Raw genomic sequence first — 19,420 nt, 5'->3', positions numbered from 1 at the left:
TGTTTCATATTGTCTTGCATTTCTCTTAATCCCTCTTCATTCTTTCTGAGCCTCTTTTCATTTTCTTGCTCTTTCTGTGAAATGCTTTCTACCTCGTCCTCCAACTCACTAGTCCTATCCTCCTCTTCATCTATCCTACTTTGGAAACTTTCTACTGTGTTCTTCAATTCGGAAATTGTATTCTTCATTTCCTCTTGTCCCTTGCTGATAGTTCCCATTTCCTTTTTCATGTTGCTGTAGTTTGCAGAGAGATCATTGTAGTTCCCCCGTGGTTTCTGGTAAGTCACTGTGAGCTCTTTGAACTTCGTAATAACCAGTGCTTTGAATTCACTATCTGATAGTTGATCAGCCTCTATTTCATCTAACATTCTTTCTGAAGTTTCTGCTTTTTCTTTCATTTGGTGATTGTTTCTTTGTCTTCCCATTGTTTGAGACTCTTCTTGTTAGTCTCTGCTTCTAAAATTGATCTGTTCTGAAACCCTGGTTTTGTGGTTTGTACTTCTGTGGTATGATCCTTGTGAAGTTCAGTGGTGCAGACTCCTTGAAGTTTCTTGATGTTTTTCGTCTCCACCTAGTCTCACGCTGATCCTTGCACTTGTCCCTGCGTTGGTCGCCTACCACTGCTGAATCTCCGGGCTCTAGTAGCCACCTCCTCAAGCGCCCAGGCCCGTTACTATGGCAGCGGCACAGGGGCCGAGAATGTCTGGGCTCCCATAGCTGACTCCTCTGGTGCCGCCCAGGTCCCTCACAGGGGTTTGGAGTGTCCTGGCTTCTGTACCTGACTCCCCGGCGTCCAGTTCTATTTCTATGGCAGTGGCACAGAGGCTTAGAATGTCTCAGCTTCAGTACCTGACTCCCCAGCATCCAGACCTGTGGCTGTGGGAGCGGCACAGGGGCTGAGAATGCCTCGGCTGCGTAGCTGACTCCTCTGCCACCCAGGGCTGTCACAGGAGTTTGGAGTGTCCCGGCTCCCGTACCTGATATTGAGGTCCAAAACAGAAGTTGAAAAGGGACAATCCCGAACGAGCCCCGGATAAAGTTAGGCTGACCAAGAACTAAAGTTAGTCTGACAAGGAGCAGGGAAATTTTTACTTCCTAAAAGGGCTAACCACCAACTACACAAAGAGCCTTTTGAATTTCCCTAATAAGCCAATGGCAGTCAGCTGTTTAGAACTAGTCAATAGCTAACAGCCACATCCCTAATAAGCCAATGGCAATGAGCAGTTTAGAGCTAGCCAATAGCTAACAGCCACATCTGCTTTTGTTCAGAGCTTGCTTGCGTATCCGTATATAAGGACATAGCTGTAAGCGCCGGGGCGTGGCTCTCATCTGCAGCTCTCCTGAGCATAGTGTCCTCAGACACTCAGAGAGCTTGCCCCTGCGCAGGTAAAACTTGGCCAATAAAGTAATATCTTGAAAATTCTGAAAGTCTCCGAACCTCTGTTTCTCGTGAGGGCAGATGCACCACCTGACTCCCCGGAGTCCAGTCTCGTTGCTATGGCAGCGGCACAGGGGCTGAGAATGTCCGGCTCCCGTAGCTGGCTCCTCTGTTGCCCAGGGCCGTCACAGGGGTTTGGAGTGTCCCAGCTCCTGTACCTGACTCCGCGGCACCAGTCCCGTCGCAATGGCAGCGGCACAGGGGCTGATAATGTCCAGGCTCCCATAGCTGGCTCCCCGGCGCCCAGGCCCATCTCCATGGCCATGTCATAGGGGCCTCTGGTATCCTAGCTTGTGCAACTGACTCTTCTGTTGCCCAGGCCAGTAGCTATGGCATCGGCACAGGGGCCGAGGATGTCCTAGCTCTGGTTCCTGACTCCTCTGTGGCCCAGGACCATCACAGGGGATTGGAGTGTCCAGCTCCCGTACCTGACTCCCTGGCTCCCAGGCCTGTTGCTCTGGCGGCAGCACAGGGACAGCGTGTGTCCCAGCTCCAGTAGCTGACTCTGCCGCTGTGTGATGTTTCAGTGTCGGTCACAATCTCTGGTCTTTTAATTTCATAAATGCTGGGTAACCAATGGTTTATTGTGCTGTTTCTCTATAGATCTGCCAGGATTTTCACCCATGAGTACAGGAGCTAGCATCAGGTCCGTCTTACTCCGTCGCCATCTTCCCAGCATCCCTTATTTATTTATTTTTAATTTATTTTCTATTGATTATGCTGTTACAGTTGTTCTATTCTCCCCTTCATTCCCCTCCACCCTAATACCCCGTCCCCACCATTACCCCCCCTTTAGTTTATGACCATGTGTCTCAAGTTCTTTTTTTTTGTTTATTTTTAAAATTTTTTTATTGATTATGCTGTTACAGTTGTTCTATTCCTCCTTCATTCCCCTCCACCCTACCCCCCATCCCCACCATTACCCCCCTTTAGTTTATGACCATGTGTCTCAAGTCCTTTAGATTCTATATTTCCCATGCTATTCTTGCCCCCGATCTATTTTCTATCTACTGTCTATGCTACTTATTTTCTGTACGTTCTTCCTCCTTCTCCTCCTCCCACTCCCCTGTTGCTAACCCTTCTTGAGATCTTCATTTCTATGTTTCCACTCCTGATCTAGCTGTCCTTTTAGTTTGCTTTTGTTTTAGGTGTGGTTGTTAATAACTGTGAGTTTGTTGTCTTTTCACTGTTCATGTTTCTTTAACTTCTTTTTCTTAGCTAAGTCCCTTTAACATTTCATATAATAAGGGCTTGGTGATGATGAACTCCTTGAATTTGATCTTATCTGAGAAGCACTTTATCTGTCCTTCCATTCTAAATGAAAGTTTTGCTGGATAGAGCAATCTTGGTTGTAGGTCTTTGGATTTCATGACTTGGAATACCTCTTTCCAGCCCCTTCTTGCCTGGAAGGTCTCTTTTGAGAAATCCACTGACAGTCTGATGGGGACTCCTTTGTAGGTGACTGTCCCCTTAGCTCTTGCTGCTTCTAGGATCCTCTCCTTCATTTTAATCTTGGCTAATGTAATTATGATGTGCCTTGGTGTGTTCATTCTTGGGTCCAACTTCTTTGGGACTCTCTGAGCTTCCTGGATTTCCTGGAAGTCTATTTCTTTTGCCAGATTGGGGAAATTCTCCTTTATTATTTGTTCAAATAAGTTTTCCACTGGTGCCTGTGCCTTTCTCCCTTCTGGTACCCCTATAACTCAGATGTTGGAACGTTTAAAGATGTCCTGGAGGTTCCTAAGACTCTCCTCATTTCTTTGAATTCTTGCTTCTTGACTCTTTTCTGTTTGGCCATTATTTGTTTTCTTCTGGTCCACTCCATTGATATGAGTCCCAGTTTCCTTTTCATTGCTATTGGTTTCCTGTGCAGTTCCATTCATTTCAATTAATTTCGCCTTCATATATTTGTCTAATTTGAGGCTATAATCAACCAGTTCTGTGAGGATCCTTATCACCAGTGTTTTAAACTGTGTGTCTGAGAGTTTTGCTATTTCTTCATCACTTAGATTTATAGGCTCTGGGGCTTTGAGATCTTCTTGCGACATTTTTGGTCTGTTCGCACCCTTTAAGTGTGAGGAGTGGCGCCTTGGACTCCCAGGTCGCTGGGTTTTGAGTCTGTACGTGGAGGCGGGGTCAGAGCGGGGAAATGGTGGTTCCCACTGCTGTTACTCGCAGCTGAGTGACGAGCAAAGCCTTAGGTGGTTCACCAGGGCAGGGCCACTTAGGTTGCTGGATTATGATGCTCTATTTGGATGCGGGGTTAGAGCAGGGAAATGGTGGTGCCCTCTGCCGTTGCTTGCTGCTGGGGCTGCTGGGGCTGCTGGCTCTCGTCCAATGGCCCACTCCCTAGCTTCTCTATCCACACACGAATGCACATCCACAGTCAACCCACAGTCCTGCTCCCTTGCTGTTTCCCCGCGATTGCTTGCTGAGTTGCCCACCAGGTCCAACCCTGCATCTGGATTCCGCGCACCTGCTTCAGTCTGACCGAGTTTTCCTGTGCAACCCCGCTTTGCCAGCTGCTGGTTTCGCCCCTCTTACCGGTCAGGCTGAAGAATTTGTTGTTATCAGACTTCTGAAAAGTTCAATTTTCTGTGTTCTGGCTGTGTTTTCTCTTGCTAATATTTAGTTGTCTCTAAACTTGGTTGTGTGAGGAAGCACAGCGTCTCCACCTATGCCTCCATCTTCGCGGAAGTGGCCTATTTTTATTTTTTAAATAATTTTATTTATTTATCTTTAGAGGGGAAGGGAATGAGAGAGGGAGAAAAATATCAATGTATGGTTGCCTCCCATGTGTCCCCCGCCAGGAAATGGCCTGCAACCCAGGCATGTGCCCTGACTGGGAATTGAACCGCTATCCTTTGGTTCGCAGCCTTGTGCTCAATCCACTGAGCTATGCCAGCCATGGCATGATTAGATATTTATGTCAAATTATCACTCTGATAAATCTAGCACCCATCTGACACCATTCATAATTATTACAATATCATTCACTGAATTCTCTGTGCCAAAGTTTACATTTCCACGACTGTTCTGTAATTACTAATTTGTACTTCTTAAACCTCTCGCCTTTTTCACCCAACCCTCCAAGCTCCCTGTCCTCTGACAGCTGTTGGTCTCTTCCATGTTTCTATGCCTCTGCTTCTATTTTGTTCATTAGTTTATTTTGTTCATTAGATTCTTCTTATCAGTGAAATTAAATGGTATTTCTTTTTTTCACTCAGTCACTTATCTCACTCAGCATAATGCTCTCTAGGTCCACCCATGCTGTGGCAAAAGGTAAGATTTCTTTCTTTGTTTTACACCTGAGAAGTATTCCACGGGGTAAATGTACCACAGCTTTTGTATCTGCTTATGTACTGATGGGCTCTGGGATAGTTTTCAGGTCTTCACTGTCTTAAATAATGCTGCTATGAACATTGCAGTGCATATATTCTTTTGAATTGGTGTTTTTGAATTGTTAAGAAATATTCCCAGAAATGGAATTTCTGGGTCAAAAGGTGGTTTCATTTTTAATGTTTCAAGGAATATTCATTTTGTTTTCCACAGTGGCTGCACCATTCTGCATTCCCACCTACAGTGCAAAAGCATTCCCCTTTCTCCACAATCTCACCAGCACTTGTTGTTTGTTAATTTACTGGTGATGGCCATTTTGACTGGTATGAAGTGGTATCTCATTGTGGTTTTAATTTGCATTTCTCTCATGATTAGTGACATTGAGCATTTTTTCATGGATGGTCCAGAGGCTCCAAGAGGTATGAGAGACTGTTGCTAAAGCCTCTACAGTAAAGTAGTTTCCAGAAGGCCCTAACAAGAGTAAGTGTTTTATGGTCATTTAGATAGATTTTAGAGCCTAGTGTTCCAAGGGTCCTGTTCAAGGTGGGCCTATCTACAAAGTATCATAAGTAAATTTAAATAACATTTGTACATGAAGAATATCACCTCCATAATGCAAAAATATCTGAAATGGTGGGTTTCTTTTAATAACGTGGGTACTAAAAAGGATCAAAGCTGTTTCCTGATACACTCAGGATTGGAGCAGCTTTCAGTCAAAGTAACAATTTTCAAAAACATAACTGAGGTGGCAGGGCCTGGTGCTATGTGTGGTGTTAATGGGTCATCCCCTTTATGTGAACTCCTCTGTTTTAGTGTCCAGAATAAGTGTGTCGTGAATCTCCTCAAAGGAGATGTCATCAGTGTGATGTCATACCTGTTCACCTGGAAAAGGCTAGATGTGGTTAGATATTGTTGGCAAAGGTTATGTGAGATTAGGGGAGTGAAGAGGTGTCCCACTGAGTAGCCAAGTAAAAGTGTGTTACGTCTCAGAAAAGTGAAGGTTAAGTGTAGCTAGAGGCTGTTGAAATAGGCACTGAGGAGAGCGTGTCAGTCAGTCAAACCCTTTGCTGTGACTGCAGAGTATTTACCAGGTTGCTATTGGGTGGAATCAATGACTTAAGTAATATTAGATGGGTGGGACCTTGATATGAAAGAAAAGAAAATTCACACTGAGGCCCCATTCATGCTTTTCAGGTTGAAGAGCAAGTCAGATTTGGCTGTTAAATTCAGAAGCAATAGTTATGTCTTCTCTAAATAAGTCTCATATCATGGGTTGCAATCTGTGAAGGCCCTGTTTTCACTTAGATTGGGCCCATTTTTAACTAGGGTGGAAGGCGTTATTTATTTTATAAGTAAGGAGGAAGGTCTGCAGGTTAATATTTTCTCAAGTTTACTGTCAGGGCAAAATAATTTTATTCCTTATGGGGTCAGATTGTCCATATGCACTAGAAGATATTTTAGGGCAATGAGTGCTTTGGCTATGGGGAATGTAGGCAAGACATTAGTTCCAATGGTGTATCTGTTTCTATTCTATGCTCAGTAACTCCCTGTTTTTTTTTTTTTAAATCAGCTTGGCTAAATGTGGGCCAGAAGTGGAAGGAGTGAGACTGAAAGCTGTCAATAATCTAACATCCAGCCCTGACTGGTGTGGCTCAGTGGATTGAGCACCAGCCTGCAAACCAAAGGGTCGCCAGTTCGATTCCCAGTCAGGGCACATGTCTGGGTTGTGGGCCAGGTCCCCAGTAGGGGGGGCTTGTGAGAGGCAACACACTTTTATGTTTCTCTCCCTCTCTTTCTTCCTCCCATCCCCTCTTAAATAAATAAATAAAATCTTTAAAATGGTCTAACATCTAAAATGGAATAATCGGATTCATTATCACACACTGCCACCCTCCCCTGGTACGGAAGACAAACCAAACACCAAGTTCTTTCCATCCTTGTCAGTATGAGAAAGTATTCTGGAAAAAATCATCTTCAGTTGTCACCTAGTCCTCACTCTCAGTGTCTGGCTCCCTGTGGACCGGCTGGCCTAGTCCCCAAACTTACAGGATTCTCCCTCCCTCCCTTCTCCCAAGGAACCTGCCCCTTCTTTGCTCCCTCCCCATCTTCCCAGAACGCACAGAGATACACCCACATTTCCTTTCCACACATGCTAGTATTTTAATCATTAACAGAGTTACTTCATTTGGTCCAGTTTGACCTCTGCATGAAGGACCATTCCTCCAGCATTTTGGGGGCGGGGGAGGCTGCATGTATTTAAGGGTCTTCTGGTTCTGGTTCATACAGGGCGGATAGAGACTCGTCACTTTCAGAAAGAGACTCGTCACTTTCGGTGGGAGACTCCTCACTTTCCGTGGGAGACTCCTCACTTTCAGGGAGATACTCCTCCTCACTTGCAAAGGGAGACTCCTCCCTTCCAGAGGCAGAATCCTCACTTACAGAGGCAGGATACTCCTGATCTTCCTCTTCCATTTTTGGCTGATTTTCGCTGACTTTTTACCCTGCGTGGAGCAGAAGATGATTATGTTCGGCATTTCCCCTCCCTTATGTTTTTCTTCAGTCAGCCGGAGGGTTGCTGTTACCTTCTCCGTTAACTTCAGGACCTAGTAGGGAAACAAGAGAAACCCAGAAAGACTTTGGTTTGCCGGAAGAGGGTGGGAAACAAGTAAGAATGGGGTTGTAAGGGAATGAGAGTGAATTGAGGAGGGGTTTGTCCCCCGCACGGGCAGGGCAAAGTCTTGTGTGGGGCATCCCTGGGGAAGAAGAGGAGGCGTGTGAGTAGGGTAGGTAGTCTCACCTTCTTCTCCCTTTCTTCAGGGAGTTGGGAGTCGCTCTTTCTCTTCATTGAGGTGCTTGGTCCTGGTCTCTCCTCATCGGGGCTTGGTCCTGGTCTCTCCTCATTGGGGCTTGGTCCTGGTCTCTCCTCATCGGTGCTTGGTCCTGGTCTCTCCTCATCGGTGCTTGGTGTTGGTGTCTGTTTATGAGGGCCTGGAGCTGGTCTGTCTTCATCCGCGCCTGGAGCTGGTCTGTCTTCATCCGCGCCTGGAGTTGGTCTCTTTTCATCTGAACCAGATTCCATCGTTTTGTGAGTTTATTTGGCCTTTTGGTAGTGTTAGTGCCCCGCTCTGGGCTCTGGGGCTCCCCACCACCGCTATTTATACCCTCCAGGAAAATGAGGAGCCACACCCTCATCTGTGATTGGCCATCAAGAAATTCCTTCCATAAGTGGTAACCACGGTATTGAGTGACATCACAAAGGCCCGGGCTTCACATTCCAGGAGGGTGGGGGAGGGTGCAGAGGAGTCTAGCTGCTCTGGTTAGAGAAAGGTGGAGCTTCTTCCACACCCCCTGAGGGCTTTCCCAAACTGACCTCTTGCTCTTCCTCTAGGTCAGTGGCTGTGGTGCCCGTGGCAGGGAGAGGGGGTTTCCTCTAAGCCACTCCCCACAGCCATGTCCATTAATGGATTCATTCTGTTGTCTCCCAGCTCTCATCATTGTCTAGTATTTTGTGAGTTTTTAGTACATGTTTTATTTTATTTATTTATTTATTTTTTAAAAATTTTATTTATTTATCTTTAGAGGGGAAGGGAAGGAGAGAGCGAGAGAAACATCAATGTATGGTTGCCCTTCATGCGTCCCCTGCTGGGAATTGGCCTGCAGGGAACTGGCCTGCAACCCAGGAATGTGCCCTGACTGGGAATCGAACCGCGATTGTCTGGTTCGCAGGCCCACGCTCAATCCACTGAGCTACACCAGCCAGGGCTACATGTTTTATTTTAGAACAGTTTTAGATTTATAGAAAATCTGTGAAGGTAATACCCACACCCCCCACATGGGCAGGGCAAAGTCTTGCGTGGGGCATCACTGGGGAAGAAGGGGCGGCATATGAGTAGGGTAGGTAGTCTCACCTTCTCCCTTTCTTCGGGGAGTTGGGAGTCGCTCTTTGTGAGTCTCTTCATTGTGGTGCTTGGTGCTGGTCTCTCCTTATTATTAACATCTTGCATTAGTGTGGTGCATTTGTTTCATGTGTGAACCAACAGTGAAACAATTATTCATTAAAGTCTGTGCTTTATTCAGATTTTCTTAGTTTTGGCTTAGTGTGCCTTTTCTGTCCCAGGATCCCATCCAGGATTCATATGACATTTAGTCATCTGGGCATGCCTCATTAAGCTCCTCTGGGCTGTCATAGTTTTTAGAATTCTTGTTTTTGAGAACCTTCAGAGTTTGCTTCATTTGTTGTGTTTTTTAACATTAAATCGTCAGATGTTATGGATATTATACTTGAAGGTTTGCACCTTTTCTGAAGCTCTTACCATTTCCCTCCACGCCTCAGCCCCTGGCTAACACTTTTCTACTCTCTGTTTTAATGAGTTTGACTTTTTCTCTTTTAAATATTCCACTTATAAGTGATTCAATGCAGTGTGTGCCTGTGTGTATATAACATCTTCTTTATCCATCCATCTATGGATGGACACTCGCATTATTTATATTAGCTATTGTGAATAATGCAGTACAATACCTACATAGTATTTTGCTTTGTTTTTTAATCATTCTTTATTGTTATTCTATTATAGTTGTCTAATTTTTTTCCCCTTTGCCCTGCTCAACCCACCCCATCCCCCCAGTCCCACAGTCAATTGTCACATTATTGTTCACTTCTGGATCATTCATACATGATCTTTGTCTAGTCCCTTTCCCTTCTTTCCCCCATTATTCCTCTTCTCCCTCCTCTCTGATCACTGTCAGTTTGTTGTTTATTTCCATGTCTCTGGTTCTGGTTTGCTCATTTTTTTGTTTTGCTGATTAGGTTCCACTTATAGGAGAGATCATATGGTACTTGTATTTCAGTGCCTGGCTTATTTTACTTGCATAATGCTCTCCACATCCATCCATGCTGTCAGAACCAGTAGCAGCTCCTTCTTTCTTTCTGCTGCATAGTATTCCATTGTATAAATGTACCACAAGTTTTTAAAAATATTTTTTAATTTATTTTTAGAGAGCTGGGAAAGGGAAGAAGAAAGTGAGGAAGAAAAGCATCGATGTGTGGTTGCCTTCCACACGTATCCCACTGGGGGGCCTGGCTCACAAGCCAGGCATGTGCCCCGACTGGGAATCCAACCAGCAACTCTTTGGTTCACAGGCCAGTGCTCAATCCAGTGAGCTACACTAGTCAGGGCTGTGCCACAGTTTTTGATCCACTCATTTACTGATGGGCAGTTAGTCTGTTTCCAGCACTTGGATATTGTAAACAGTGCTGCTATGAACATTGGGTGTATAGGTTCTTTTGAATTTGTGTTTCAGAATTTTTAGGGTATAATCCCAGCAATGGAATTGTTGGGTCAGAAGGCATTTCCAGTTTTAGTTTTTCTGAGGGAATTCCATACTGCTTTCCATGGTGGCTGCACCAAACTGCATTTCCAGGAGCAGTTTTAGATTCACAGCAAAACTGAGTAGAAGTTATAGAGATTTCCTCTAAACCCCATGTCCCCACATACCCCTACTACCAAAATACTGTATCAGAATGGTACATTTGTTAAAGTCAATTAATCTATATTGACAGATATTATTACCCAAAGTCCATAGTTTACATTAAAATTCACTATTGTTGATATACATTCTATGGGCTTTGGTAAATTATAGTGACATGAGTCCACCATTACAGTGTCTTAATGAGTAGTTCTAGTACTCTAAAAATCAGCTGTGCTCCACATATGTATCCTTTCTTCCAATGAACCTCAGACAATGACTGATTCTTTTATTGTTGATAGAGGTTCACTTTTTCCAGAATGTCATATGGTTGGACTCATATAGTATGTAGTCTTTTTTGGATTAATTTCTTTCACTTAGTAATATACTGTTAAGTTTCCTTCTTGCCTTTTCATAGCTTGATAGCTTATTTCCTTTCAGGGGTGAGTAATATTCCATTGTCTGGATCGCCCAGAATTTGTTTATCAATTCACCTACTAAAGGACATCTTGCTTGCTTCCAAATTTTGTCAATTATGATTAAAGCAGCTATAACTATTTGTATGCAGGTTTTTGTGTGAATATTTGTTTTCCACTCATTTGGGTTAATACAGAGGAGAATAATAGCTGAGTGATAAAGTGAGAGTCTGTTTAGTTTTGTAAGAAAGCACCAAACACTTTTTCAAAGTGGTTGTGCCATTTTGCATTTCTACCATCAGTGAGTGAGAGTTTCTATTGTTCAACATTCTCGCCAGCATTCGGTGTTGTTAGTGTTCTGAATTTTGGACTTTCTAATAGGTGTGGAATGATATCTCATTGTTGTTTTAATTTGCATTTCCCCAGTGGCATTTCCCACCCTTATTTGCCACTTGTATGTCTTCATTGGTGAAGTGCCTTTTAAGGTCTTTGGCCACTGAAAAAAAATTTTAAATTTCCTTATCGTACAGGTTTAAGAATTTTTTGTGCATTTTGGATAACAGTCTTTCATTAGATGTGCCATTGGCCTATATATTCTTGTAGTCTATGCCTTGTATTCTCATTCTCATGACATTGCATTTTGCCAAGCAGAAGTTTTTAACTTTAAAGTTCATCTTAACAATTCTTTTGTGCATAGATTGTTCATCTGTTATTGTATTTAAAAAGTTAACACCATACTGAAGATCATTTAGCTTTTATCTTTTGTTAATTTTTAGGAGTGTTATAGTTCTACATTTTCCACTTAGGTCTATGATTCATTATATATGCATTTCTGTTAGGGGTGGATGATCTGTGTCTAGATTAATTTTTTTTGCATGGGGATCTATTTGTTAGTTCTAGCACCATTTGTTGAAAAGACTATCTTTGCTTCTTTGTACTGACTTTGCTTTTTTGTCAAAGATTATTTGACCATATTTATGTGGGTCTATTTCTGGGCTCTCTATTCTGATTCATTTATATATATTTCTATTATTTTAATAATTCCAGCCCTGGCTGGTGTGGCTCAGTGGATTTAATGCCACTCCGTGAACCAAGGGGTCACTGGTTTGATCCCTAGTCACGGCCCATGCCTGCATTGAAGGCTGGGTCCTAGGTAGGGGGCATGTGTGACACAACCACACAATGATGTTTCTCTCCCTGTCTGTCTCTCTCCTTCCCCCTCTCTCTAAAAATAAAAATGAATAAAATCTTTTTTAAAAAGGAAAAAAAAAACATTCCACACTGTCTTGATTATTGTAGCTTTATATTATCAACCCTCCATCTCTCTTCTTCTCCTTCAATATCATGTCAGGTTATTCTGAGTTTTCATCTCCACATAAAATTTATTATTTTATTTGTTTTTAATCCTCACCTGAGGATATATTTATGGGAGAGAGAGAGAGTGAGAGAGAGAGACAGATTGGTTACCTCTCATACACACCCTGACTTGGTATCAAATCCAAACTTAGGTATATACATGCCCTGACCCAGAATGCAACCTGCAACCTTTTGGTGTGCATATTGACACCCCAACCAACTGAGGCACTGGGCCATAGCTCCACATAAAATTTAGAATCAGGTCATTAATATCTAAGACATAATCTTGCTGGGAGATAGGTTAGAATTTTATGGAATCTGTAGATCAATTTGCTAAGAAGACATCTTGATAATATTGAGTCTGTATTAAAGGTTTAAAGTATTTTATTTCTAATTACATATTAAATGATTTTCAGAAGCTTAGTTGATCATTAAGATGATATCCATATCTTTGTTTCAATATTGCTTTATCAGATACTGAAAGCAGTGTTCTGTTTATTCAACATGACACAAAACCTATCTATGCAGACCCAATGTTTACCAATACATAGAGTCTGTGGTGTGTTCTTCGTCTGGGCTCCACCCACTTTCTATAGGAGTCATGTTGTCAGATAATCTGAACAGAAGTGCTGCATTGTAAAGTTTATGGTCTCATAGGAAAGCAGCAAATCACTAGAACAATGCATTTGAAAATACTAGAGTAAAATCATTTGCATGAAATTTACAATAATACATCTTCACTTGACAAAATGCTTAGCTACCACAATCAGACTAAAATTTAAACCTGGAAAGCTGTGCATTTGTGTTTTGGTAGAATAACCTTGGCATATCTGTAGCTAGAAAACAGATGGATGTGCATAGGCGTTGGCCTGATTTCCAGTGAATATTTTTGAATATATCTCACTTGAATTGAGTTGAAAGAATTACCTATTTTTACTGTCCCTCTCTTTATCCTGCTAAACCAAAGAAGCACATGCAACCCAAAGTCTCTAACATGTGATGAAACCAGTGTTCTTCCTCTCTGTCCCAACCATTAGAAATTTACAGGTGGTTATCCCCCCTCCACAGAAGCAATACACAGTTGTCACTTCCCTCAATGTCATGCTGTGTTTTGTGTGAATGATTGAGTCCCACCCCATAGTATTTTGGCTACCTTAAAAATCAGTATCTATCTGTATTACTTTTCAATCGAGAAAAGTAATACACATTACTTTTCTGATACCTGTCTTGTGAATGAAAATGATCTGAAAATGTCTGATACGTGTCTTATATGGGACTGGAAACAAGTAAATAAATGACCATAATATACACCTAAAACATCTGTATTTCTGACATTGAAAAACATGCAGATCATGATACCTGAGAGAAGAGAAACAAAGGTGAAACTTATGACCTCCCAATTCTTACACACAAAGAAAGGCAACTTCTTCACCATTGTGCAAGAATTGGGAACCCAAGCATAGCAAAGAAGTTTGGTTAAATTTAAATACATATTAGAATTAAAACAGGCTGATGTAGCTTAAATATGTAGGGCAGAGTTTTGGAACAATGTTTCTATATTGACAAAAGTCTTCAGAAGTCTGCACTGGGTCCCCATGAGTCTATTTTGAGCATAAAATTGCACGTACATAGGGCAAAACTTCATGAGAATAGGCAAGGTAATGTTGGGGGTCTATTAGGTGAACAACTCTGTGAGCTCAGACAGTACAGGAATTCATTAGAGTTTGACCAGCCAGAATGGATAGAATTCATTGGACACCTGACCCATTCAGTACAGATCTTGTAGAGTCACACTTCAGTAATAGGAATACAGTAGGCTTAGACAAAAGGCAAGTATAGAAGTCACCCTAAATGGATTAATTAAAAACAACCTATGGACTTTCGCCAAGATGGAGGCATAGGTGGAGATGCCATGCTTTCTCACACAACCAAGTTTAGAGACAACTAAATATTAGCAACAGAAAACACAGCCAGAACACAGAAAATTGAACTTTTCAGAAGTCTGATAACAACAAATTCTTCAGCCTGACCGGTAAGAGGGGCGAAACCAGCAGCTGGAGGAGTGGGGTTGCACAGGAAAACTCGGTCAGATGGACTCAGGCGCGCGGAATCCAGGCACAGGGTTGGACCTGGTGGGCCACTCAGCGAGCGACCACGGGGAAACAGCAAGGGAGCAGAGCTGTGGATTGACTGTGGTCTCGCATCCCTGTGTGTGGACAGACAAGCGAGGGAGTGGGCGATTGGATGGGACCCAGCAGGCCACAGTGGCCAGGCAGCAGAGGGTGCTGCCATTTCCCCGCTCTGACCCCACCTCCACATACAGCGTCATAACCCAGCGACCTAAGTGGCCCTGCCCTGGTGAGCCACCTAAGGCTCTGCTCATCACCCAGCTGCGAGAAACAGCAGAGGGGGCTGCCATTTCCCTGCTCTGACCACACCCCCAAATACAGCATCACAACCCAGTGATCTGGGAGTCCAAGGCTCCCCTCCTTGTACTTAACGGGCGTGAACAGAACAAAAATGGCTCAAGAAGATCTCAAAGCCCCAGAGCCTATAAATCTAAGCGATGAAGAAATAGAAAAACTCTCAGACGCACAGTTTAAAACACTGGTGATCAGGATCCTCACAGAACTGGTTGATTATAGCCACAAATTAGATATACATATGAAGGCAAAACTAATTGAAATGAATGGAATTACACAGGAAATCAATAGCGATGAAAAGGAAACTGGGTCTCAAATCAATGGAGTGGACCAGAAGAAAGCAAATAGTGGCCAAACAGAAAAGAGTGAAGAAGCAAGAATTCAAAGAAATGAGGAGAGTCTTAGGAACCTCCAGGACATCTTTAAACGTTCCAACATCCGAATTATAGGGGTACCAGAAGGGGAAGAGGAACAGCCACAAGTGGAAAACTTATTTGAACAAATAATAAAGGAGAATTTTCCCAATCTGGCAAAGGAAATAGACTTCCAGGAAATCCAGGAAGCTCAGAGAGTCCCAAAGAAGTTGGACCCAAGACGAAACACACCAAGGCACATCATAATTACATTAGCCAAGATTAAAATGAAGGAGAGAATCCTAGAAGCAGCAAGAGCTAAAGGGACAGTCACCTACAAAGGAGTCCCCATCAGACTGTCAGTAGATTTCTCAAAAGAGACCTTACAGGCAAGAAGGGGCTGGAAAGAGGTATTCCAAGTCATGAAATCCAAAGACCTACAACCAAGAATGCTCTATCCAGCAAAGCTTTCATTTAGAATGGAAGGACAGATAAAGTGCTTCTCAGATAAGATCAAATTCAAGGAGTTCATCATCACCAAGCCCTTACTATATGAAATGTTTAAGGGACCTACCTAAGAAAAAGAAGATAAAAAATATGAACAGTGAAAGAACAGCAAATGCACAGTTATTAACAACCACACCTAAAACAAAAGCAAACTAAAAGGACAGCTAGATCAGGAGTGGAAACATAGAAATGAAGATCTCAAGGAGGGTTAGCAACAGGGGAGTGGGAGGAGGAGAAGGGGGAGAAGGTACAGAAAATAAGTAGCATAGACAGTAGATAGAAAATAGATGGGGGGCAAGAATAGTATGGGAAATACAGAATCTAAAGAACTTGAGACACATGGTCATAAACTAAAGGGGGGTAATGGTGGGGACGGGGGGTAGGGTGGAGGGTAATGAAGGGTGGAATAGAACAACTGTAATGGCATAATCAATAAAAATAAATAAATAATTTTAAAAAAACAACCTACGAAGGGATCTTGTTCAGGTATTTATGCAGGAGCAGTGAAAAGATATAGTCATACATAGACGTTCACAGATTTTTATGGTAGTCATTTTTTCAAAATTACCATATATTGGAAACAATAATTTGAAACAACAAATAAGTGTTTTGACATATTGATACAATTAATACTACTAAGCAAAGAGAATAAGCTGGTAGATACTTGAGCATGATTTAATCTCAGAAATATTATACTGAGCTTACAAAGCCAGACACAGAACATTTCCTGCCTGGTTTCATTTATATGGAGTTCAAAAAACAGGTGAACTAATCTTGATTGAAAATATCTGATCAATAATTGCAAAGGGGCGTTTGATATTGATTAAATGCAAGCATGGGGAACTTTCTGGAGTGATTGAAATGTTTTATATCTTGATGTTGATGATGATTATGCACCTGTCAAAATGGATTTAACAACATACTTAAAATGGATCCATTTTATTATATGCAAATAAAGTATACCTCAATAAGATTGTTGCAAAGAGTAAAAGCAGTAATATATATAGAGTTGGTTGTAGAAGTTTCTGGTTGGTGCAAACCCTGGATGTCATTGTCACGGGACAGTCAGAAGGAGAAGGACAAAGCAGCTTTCTTGCAGGCTTTTAGATTCCCTTTATACTAGAAGTGCAATGTCTCAGTTGTTTATTGTGTGTTTTAATTCAGTGTTGTGGATTTGGAAGTTAAAAGAAAATTCTCTTAAATTATGACAATAGAGTATGGGCTCTTTTTTTTTTTTAGTATAGGCTCTTTTTAAAGGGAGTTGTGTTTTTTTAGTTAGTATGTATATTTGTGCTATTTTAGGCAAAATCTTAGTGGTGAGCTATTAGTTAAATGCTGTCTCAACCGAAAAGTGTGATGTGTCCTTCCACTAGGAAGAGTTAGTCTCCATTCTGATGTTTTCTTCTCATGTTGGCTCCCTTATACTTACCTATTTCTTTATCCTTCATCATTTCTCCTCTAGTCATCATTGTCTCTACACTTGCCATCTCACTTACTACCTAATAAATCCTTATAGGATCCTGTAAGTAAAAATCTAATTTGGCTGATAATATTCATTAAGCTAAACACAGAGTTTCTACAGTGAAACACAAAGTTTTGAAAGGTCCATTAATTGGATGGTACAATTTGAAATAACAAGAGAATGTTTGTTATGCAAAATATGGCAGAAAGATCCAAGGTTCTAGAACCTTGGCTTTTCTCTTTGTAAAGAGAATGATATCCTTGGGAACATATACTTTTATGAGAATTATTTGAGCTAAAATATATGATATGCCCACACTTTTGTGATATACCTATAAATAATCAAACAATGTGTCTCCCAAATTTTGTATGTATATATACATAGAATATATACACACATTCACATATATGTTGAATATTTAATGTTTTATATGTATTATAATTCCACACATATAGCTAAATATATGTATTATAAATGTGCATATAGTAACATTATGAAATAAACACTGTAATTGTTTTATTATCTATCTCATTAAACTTCAAGGTTATATATAGAAAATTACCATAGAGCCTTAATTTCCTTTGCTCCATTGACATGTTTCTAATTAATCATTTATTTCTTAGGCATACATATATCAAGACCATGGAATTTATAATACATTAATGAAAGTGTTAGGCCATTCTGTACAAACCACTTGACATCTTAGCACGCAATTAATATTGACATAATCTTGCTAAGAAATATAACCTAGCAAACTTTTTTTGAAAGCTGCATTTCTGAGTTGATCCTAGGCAGTGACAGACCAGGGTCATGGCTAGAGGCAAGAAGATGTCCAAGCCTGGCGTGGTGGAGATGGCAGTGGAGGAGGTGGCTGCAGCTGCAGCTGCTGCATCAGTGATGCTGGCAGTGGCAGTGGTGGCAGCGACAGTCCCTGGCCCAGAGATGGTGGAGCAGAGGGGCCCAGGGAGGCCCCGCACCACCAGAGAGAATATGTTTACTGGGATCTACAGCTACATGAGCCCATACAAATGCTCTAGAATGCATTCTCCCTCTCAGGAAGAGAACTCAGTTGCACATCACAAAGTCAAATGCCAGGGAAAGCCATTTATTTGCAGGAATCTACAGGAAACAGGGAGGGAAGAGAACCACTGGGAACACCAAAAGAAGCACCATGAAGTCCGAGGAACTAAAGGTCAAAGACTCCAGGAGAGGGCGCCTGGCACCAAAACCAAAATCTGAAGCAGCAGAACCTTAAAAAATTCCAATGTCGTCTTGTGATTCCTCCAATGCAGCTGTTGCCAAGCCAGCCCTGAAAAAGCCTGTTGAGGGCAAGCAGGCTGCTCAGAAAAAAGCTCAAGGAAGGGTGCAACAGAACCATAAACTCAAACATTTCTACCCTGTGCGAAAAAGCTCCAGGAAGAGCAAAGCGAAGCTGCAGTCTGAAGAAAAGAAAAGAATAGACAAATTGATCAAAAGTGGGAAGGAAGAAGGAATGAGGATTGACCTCATCAATGGCAAAGGCAGGGGTGTGGGTGTGATCACCACCAAGCAGTTCTCCTGGGGTAAGTTTGTGGTGGAATACCATGGGGACCTCATTGAGATTACCAACACCAGGAAGCCGGAGGCCATCTACGCACAAGATCCTTCCACCGGCTGTTACGTGTACTATTCCCAGTACTTGAGCAAAACCTACTGCATCCATGCAACCCAAGAACAAGTCGCCTGGGAAGATTGATCAATCACAGTAAATGTGGGAATTGCCAAACCAGACTGCACGACATCAGTGGTGTGCCTCACCTCATCCTCTTAGCCTCCCGTGCCATGGAGGCTGGGGAGAAGCTCCTGTATGACTATGGCGACAGAAGCTGGGCTTCCATCGAAGCCTACCCCTGGCTGAAGCATTAACCATCTCTCCCTCCCTTTGTGCAGTGGACAAAGTGCCCTCAAAGGGTTGTCAAGGTGCACTTGAACAGATGGCCTTATATTACCAAAGCTTTTATATTCTAGTTGTATTTGTTCCTTTTTTGCATACGAGTTGGACATCTCTGCTTCCCATGCATGCAAGTCAGAGACTCGGCACAGGTTTTTGAGGAAAGAGTCAAACATGAACTAGAAAGCTGGGCAATGCTGCTGACTCCAACTGCAGAGCCAGGACTCTTTCCCACATCCCCACATCCCAACATAGGAGCACAGGTGGCCCAGAAGACGCCACCTCTGGACAGCCTGGATGGAATGGAAGCTCTTGTTTTCCTGATGTCTCATCACGTACACATGGAAGTGCATAAATATTTTATAAAAAGGTTTTGCAGTCCGTTAGTCTTCCCCTCTGCTTTCTTGAAAGCTTGTTGCCTGGTGGCCCCTGGGCACAGGCTGGGCCTAGGTTTACTCTTCCATGGTCTGCCACTTGGTCAGCACCTTGGAGTGCTAGGACAGCCACTGAAGATATTTCCAGGGAAAAGCATTTCTTAGCTGGCCCTGCCAGAACAGGGCTTCCCCAAACTGGGGTGGTTCTTTATAGAAATGTCAACACTGAATTTATTTTTAAAAATAATAAAGATTAAAAGACAAAAAATTAAAACAAAACAACAGAGAACAACTCACACGTATATAGGTCTTAAAATGAGTAAAGTGGCTTTACTTTTTTCTTTTACTTTTCGTTT

At 42.3% G+C, this 19,420-nt stretch overlaps 1 pseudogene; it reads left to right on the top strand.

The window, feature by feature from the left end:
- Positions 1-17,570: 17,570 nt before the first annotated feature.
- On the top strand, positions 17,571-18,665 carry LOC119059581 (N-lysine methyltransferase KMT5A-like; annotated as a pseudogene).
- The last annotated feature ends 755 nt before the right edge of the window (positions 18,666-19,420 follow it).

The sequence above is a fragment of the Artibeus jamaicensis genome, unplaced genomic scaffold (genome assembly GCF_021234435.1).
Source record: "Artibeus jamaicensis isolate MK-2021 breed Jamaican fruit bat unplaced genomic scaffold, CSHL_Jam_final contig_240, whole genome shotgun sequence".
NCBI classification, from domain to species: Eukaryota; Metazoa; Chordata; class Mammalia; order Chiroptera; family Phyllostomidae; genus Artibeus; species Artibeus jamaicensis.
Note: the sequence above shows the minus strand (reverse complement) of the source record. Positions and strands in the feature narration are given on the sequence as shown.